General features: G+C 35.4%; 1 long non-coding RNA gene across 1 annotated transcript; it reads left to right on the forward strand.

The window, feature by feature from the left end:
* Positions 1–3,811: 3,811 nt before the first annotated feature.
* LOC130920711 (uncharacterized) lies at positions 3,812–5,676 on the forward strand. Its single transcript, XR_009064204.1, has 3 exons — positions 3,812–3,952; positions 4,148–4,283; positions 4,520–5,676. It is a non-coding gene; the product is annotated as an uncharacterized LOC130920711 (long non-coding RNA).
* Positions 5,677–6,764: the final 1,088 nt, after the last annotated feature.

The raw sequence follows: 6,764 nt of genomic DNA on the forward strand, positions 1-6,764 counted from the left end.
CAGGAGCTGCTGAAGGAGAAGGAAAACCTTAACATCATCAGCAAGGTGGGTTCGGCGTCACACCCTCATCTCAATGTTTGGATGCAAGCATTCAAAAATGGTCTTATTGGCTCCTCCACAGCAAATTGAAGAATGCGTTAAGCTTCTCATCCAACTGGCAGACGGGTACTGCGCAAAAGGACACAGCCATGCCGGCAAGATGAAAACATGTGTTTTGGCAGTCGACCGGTGCTACCAGGATTTGAACCGGCGAATGGGAAAGCACCGCTGCAGCTTGGAGAAAGTAAGTCTAATTTGACAATGATACCAGCTATGAAGCTTTTTCAACGGTGTACAAGCTACACAAGGGGTATGATGTCTATCACTGTCAATGGGAGTGAATGAGTTCAGGGCAACTAGCAAATAAATAATAGGGATATCGCAACAAATGTATTTATAGTGGTACTCAGAAAATTCGAATATCCTGAAAAGGTTGTTGGACTTCTGCAATTCAACTTAAAAGATGAATTTGACATATTAAATGAATGAATAAAACGCAAAAGATTGTATTTTCGGCTCAATAAAATTTTTCTTCCATGTTAATTTTCCAAAATATAACAACTTTCACTTGATATTCTAATTTAAATTTTTATTGCGCATGCGCAGTAGTTCCTTCATTATAATTGTTGATTATTATTAATAAATACAAAAATATATAAATACATGTGCAATAATCTTATTGTAACATGTATTTGTTACATGTTTTGATGCATTTTTATAAATTATAAAAGATTTATGTCTGAATTTTGGGGCGCTTGGAAAAGATTCGGGCATTTACAATTACGTGTCTCTACTTACAGATGCAGAACCAATGATTTTTTTAAATAGAGGTACCACTGTACATTGAAGTACCTTTGATCTATAATGCAACAATAAAACATGTACAGAAACTAATCTTTGACAAGTTATTGAAATAATATAAAATGAAGAAAAATTAAGAATCAAGGATAAATGAAGAGAGAAACAAAGGAGAAACTCAGGAAAAATAATCTAATAAAGTGCTGAATGCAAACAGCATTTTCCCAAATAAAACTATTCAAGTCATCTGGTGAAAATTCTTCTAGTTTTAATATTGCGATATACTGTACATCGCAAACCCCTAAAAAGTCACAATGTCAGTTTTTTTCCAATATTGTTCAGCCCTAATGTAGGCTGAAGTCAAGCTTATTGTGCGTGCGTATGATATTTTCATAATTTGCTGCGGGTCAGTAAAAACTGGGCAGTTGGCCCACGGGCAATAGTTTGGACACCACTAATCTAAATAAAAGTGACTTTACTGACTAAATTGTTATAACTTTTAAGACTGCAAAAATCATTTAGCATATTACTAACTCAAAACAATAAATTACTCCCTGTTTCTTGGTCTGTTTCTAGTTGACCGGCGCTAAGTACTCGGCTGCCCATTACCCCAGGAAGAAGAAGCATGAAGGTAATGGTAAGTTAAATAAGGTCTTGTTTTGGTGTAGGGCACTTTTACAACTGTACAATGGAACCTCTGAAATGGAATGTTCCAAAAGTGATACTGTGAAAGCCAGCTGAAGCATTTATTTGATATCCTTAATATGGTCTATGTACTAGCAGACTCTTTGGCCTAACTAATAGGACAATTAGTGCACTAGTACCATGATGGACGTGCTTTTTGGGTTTTTTTTTTTCCCTCCTACGCTATGTTATTTCTGCACACAAATAGAACACCTACCATATATACTAACGTAGAGGTCGCACCCCTAGTTTGTAGTTAAAAAAGAAGGCATTTTACTGTAGATATAGGTTGCAATATAGACAGTTTTTGGGCCAATTGTCTATACCAATATGACTGAAACACAAAGCACGGTACATTTTCTTGTGATTTAAAGACTATATTTTCATTATTTGACACTTGCAGCTTTGTCTGTTGGTTGTATATTATTTGGAGCTTAACTTGCCTGTATAGTTAGCGTAAGTAGCTAATACTAAGTTGTATGCTTTTAAAGTTTAATGATGGTCTAAATTGGGAAATGGTCAGAGAGAGGACAGCATGTCGGGCGTATAGAAAAATGTCATTAAAACAATTGCGAGTGTATACAGTACATGTTTATTAGACAAGCAAAAATTATTATGGGTCTTGTACTCTGATCCTCAAAGATTTGGACGTTCCATTGTACCACACCTGTAACTAAAACATTTTTAAATTATTTGCAGCTATTCCTTATTTCATTGTTTTTGACACAAAGTTGATTTTTATTCACAGACATCTTGCACGGAAACGGCATGATGCCAAGATCGTGTCGCACACTCAATCTGTGGGTGTAAAAAAATGATGTAAGAACGAGCGGAGTTGACGGATGTTTTGTCTTTTAGGTCCCAGTTGGAAAAAGTGGCTCAACAAAAGTTTGTGGTGGCCAAACCATAATTAAGAAGTACGGTGGCTGGCAAACAAGTACATGAAGAGAGGTTTGGTGAAGAGATCCCCTCTCGGGAACCAACTGTAAAATGTAAAAAAAAAAAAAAAACGGCTGTATAGCTGTATGGTACCTTTCCCAAAGTTCCGGAAAGTTTATACCCATGAATCCCTCCACCAGCCCACACAACTTTTTAAATGAACGGCGTGTCATTCTGAAGTTTTGTTTCCACTCGAAAAGTTAAAACAGCAGCTGATCTGACGATCGATCTCCATGTTTTGCAACGTGACGCTTTGTTTTGATTAATCTGCGCATGTCAGACGGCAGTTGTCAAACGTCCTTTCGGAATAAAGGCAGACACATGTAAACGCTGGATCGGAATAGATGAAGTGACATGTAAACGGCTGATCTGAAATTTCCATTCGGAATTATTTGAATCGGTATGAATAAAAGTCAGCATGTAAACGTGGCTAGTGTTTTTTGCATTGAAATAACACTGACAAATAACACAGTCTTATTTTCGAGGTCTAGGCGTTATACCCATTCACGACGCTAGATGGCGCGAGATATCATTAAAGCGATGTTGTGTCATGACAGATCTCGGCTACTCTCAAATTTAACCAGTTTGCATTATTTTATTGCAATGTTTTTCCTTATTCAGATTTGTTTCAAGACTACAGTTACAGTTAGACTTCACTTTGATGGTTAATGCAGTTACTGCAATTTTGTTGTTTTATCACAATAGATTGGTTTGTTTACATTTCAAAAACCAGAAGCCATTCATTTACGAATGTGATTGCACTTTAGTTTACATATTTAAATGTTCAGATATTAAGATTTGAATGAGGCAAAATAACATGCTTTTTCTCTCAAATATATTGTTTTAATTATTTGTTTCAGATGTACTGTAATTATTTTCTGTAATAAAATGGTAAATGGTGTTATACTTATATAGTATGGAGGACCAAAGCTGCCAAAATTAAAAATAAAAGTAATTAAAAATAAATCAATAAAAGGCAAAATATAAACGACTATAAATACAAAATAAGAATTAAGATACAAAAACTAAAAATAAATCCAAAAATAAATATGGAAATAAATAGCTAATTAAATAAAAGTAAAAAATAAAAATGAATATATATACAAAAATAAGAAATTACATTAAAAATGTAAGAATAAATACAAAAATAAATGTGGAAATAAATACAAAAATAAATATATTGATTGAAATAAATGTCAATCAATAAATAAAAGCGCTTTGCCTTATATTTACTTATTTCATTGTCAGCGCCAACTTGCAAGTGGAAATGTAATTCAAATGAGGGGGCGTTCCTAATGGTGCCATGGGTTGAACTATTCGCTTATTGGTTGATCGACATTCGATTTCTGAAATCTACTAGCCATGCCTGCCACAGATGACAGAACGTGGGTCTGAAAGTCAGGGAAACAGCCTACCTAGTTTAGTAGTCCTACTTGGTGAGAAGTGAGAGAATATGCATTATCCACCGCCGAATGTCAAAGCATGGTATAAGGTGAGTTTGTATGACAGTGGCATATTTTAAAATGAAAACTTGGTTATTCGTATGGCATGCTGCACTCTCTATATATATCTGACTGCTACTGGTATCAAAGCTACTTGTAACTGCTCCAGTGTAGCTTAGCAGAAGTTACAACTAAGTTCTCATGAAAGCAAACGATATTCCTGCTCACCATAACATTGTTTTTAGAGTCTCTGACTTGAATAATTCCACTGACATCGCAACGTTGGATGCTGGGTGATTACAGGGATCCCAGGATCTCATCCAAATTCTGGGTTCAGAATGATGCAAGGACGTCTCAGGTTCCGACGTACAAAGGTTCAGAGTAAGTGAATGTTATTAATAATTTGACTTGGACTATAGTTTCATTCATTCAAATGAAGTGTCAAGAGGAAATATTTGTGTTAAAAAAAAAAAATAACAAGCCGAATCATGACTTTGCCATCAGGGTTAAACCATTTTGTTATTTGAAGTCCTGTTTAAACACTAGAAATTACTTCTTCAGCTTTTATGCAATGCAACTTTTTAAATTGCAACTTGTTTTCCTGTTTTTTCATGGAGGACTTCGTGTGCAAGAATCCATGCCACGTCTGGATCCACCGGGAATTGTCCGCACACTACAACTACAAACTGTTCGGCGTAGATGATATTCTGTGCCAGCCCCCAACAGTCAAAGGCATAGCGATGGCAACCATAAAGTCATAAATTAAAGCTCTATATTGGGGGACTCGGAAGGAAGTACAAAAATAAATTAAGACCATATTTTTTTCACCCATTTTGGAACGATAAACCCATATACAGTATAATATAGACCATTTTAAATTAAGTTTAAATATTTCATGCTTTTATTATTTATTACGCGCTAGGAATCTAATTCATTTAGATTTGGAGTGCTTTCGCTGCCAGCCTCTCCCAGTCAAAAATTGATTGGATGTCAAGCGCTGTCAATGGCAGCCAATGAGTTAAATGTTGATGTTTATGGCTTGCAAAAATAAGAAACCCTAAAATTTTATGTCTCAGAATTACGAAAAAAAAAATTCTGGGCCCTGCAACACATTGTCTGTTATTGCAGAAATGTTGGTATAGTTTTAGTTGCCACTTCTGGGAGATGATTGGATGAAATTTTACCCATCAAAATCAAATTATGAGGTGTGGCACGCCCTCTTTGCTTATTGGCTCTTTGAAAATGGCTTAACAAGTTCAACTTCAAAAGGGATAATGTAAAGTGCACATTTCTAATCAAAAACATAACATAAAAAAAAACAAAACAATAAAAGCATGAAATATCCCTGACCAAAAAAGTTAAATAAAATTATATAAATGTGAACACTTTCACAGTCTAGGGCTATGCACACACAGATGAGGCTAATCAATAACTAAATTTGCCATATACGATGTGTGCATGTTTAGTTATATTTTAGGACTAGTTGGTTCAACTTTAAATTACATATTTGCATTTTTATGTGATGGTCCACATGGTCATCCACCCATGTCGATGTCAGTCCCAGAAGTGCAGCTGCGACAGGCCTCGACTCCTGAAGAAATTCAGCAGATGTCAGAATTTTCTAATGTATTGAATGTCTACAACGAGACTATCCATCCTGCGTCAAATATTTGGACTTGTTTTAAATGACAGCATAGAATGTTGGTTGTCGTTGATGTGACATTACCTCAATAATGTGAAGAAATAATAAAGGCAATGATTGTTTTTCTGCAAAGTAATATTTTATTGATGACCAGTGTAATACAATACAAATGATAAACAGGCAATTGATGTACAAAAAAGGACTTCCAGCACAATTAAACTCGTTCATCAAAAAAATTGTCCACTGGACACCAACATGAGCCACTTAAGGTCAGTAACTTTTTCCCCTAATACTGGCCAACTGCTCATCATCAGCATTCCCTGAAATGTAAATTTATTGCGTCTTCGGGGAGCTTTAGGGTAAAAAAAAAAAAAAAAAAAAAAAAAAAAAAAAAAGCACGTAGATAAGTGAGGACAAGAGATGTCTTATTGTTGAGGAACGACACCCCAACCTTCCTCAGAAGTATCTAGAAGAAAATAGATGACAACGGCAAAATGGTATAATAGATTAGCTACGAAAGCATTAAACGAGACACCAGCCGGTGCAAACAGTCTTCCGGAGCACCACACGAACTTGAATGTGTGAATTTTGCTTCACTAAATTGCGCTAACGCTAAACTATTCCTTGTGAGTTTAATGTTGTTAGCAGCTTTATCCATGTCCCGCCTTGCCTCCCCTTCCTGAGACCCAATGCAAGGTATTAGTTTATGGAAGATTATATAGATTCAACATAACTCAACTGGACTTAAGTAAAAAGTTTTTAAAAAAACACACACCAAATTACCAATTCAATACGTACCTTGTCCTCATTCAGCCGATTGCCAGCATCCCGTAGCCGCTTGGATTCCGACCTTCTCGTCTCGTCCCATTATTTTACGAAGCAAGCAAGCAGCAGGAAGGCAGACATTACTTCGTCGATCGAAAGGATCACTGAACTGGCATGTCGATCGACCAATGGGTGAATAGTTCAACACATGTAGTACCGCCCCCTCATTTGAATAACATTTCCACTTGAACGTTGGCACTGACAATGAAATAAGTAAATATATGGCAAAGCGTTTTTATTTATTGATTGACATTCATTTCAATCAATATATTTATTTTTGTATTTATTTCCACATTTATTTTTGCATTTATTCTTACATTTTTAATGTAATTTCGTATTTTTGTATATATATTCATTTTTATTTCTACTTTTATTTAATTAGCTACTTATTTCCA

Source organism: Corythoichthys intestinalis, chromosome 8, assembly GCF_030265065.1.
Source record: "Corythoichthys intestinalis isolate RoL2023-P3 chromosome 8, ASM3026506v1, whole genome shotgun sequence".
Lineage (NCBI taxonomy): Eukaryota > Metazoa > Chordata > Actinopteri > Syngnathiformes > Syngnathidae > Corythoichthys > Corythoichthys intestinalis.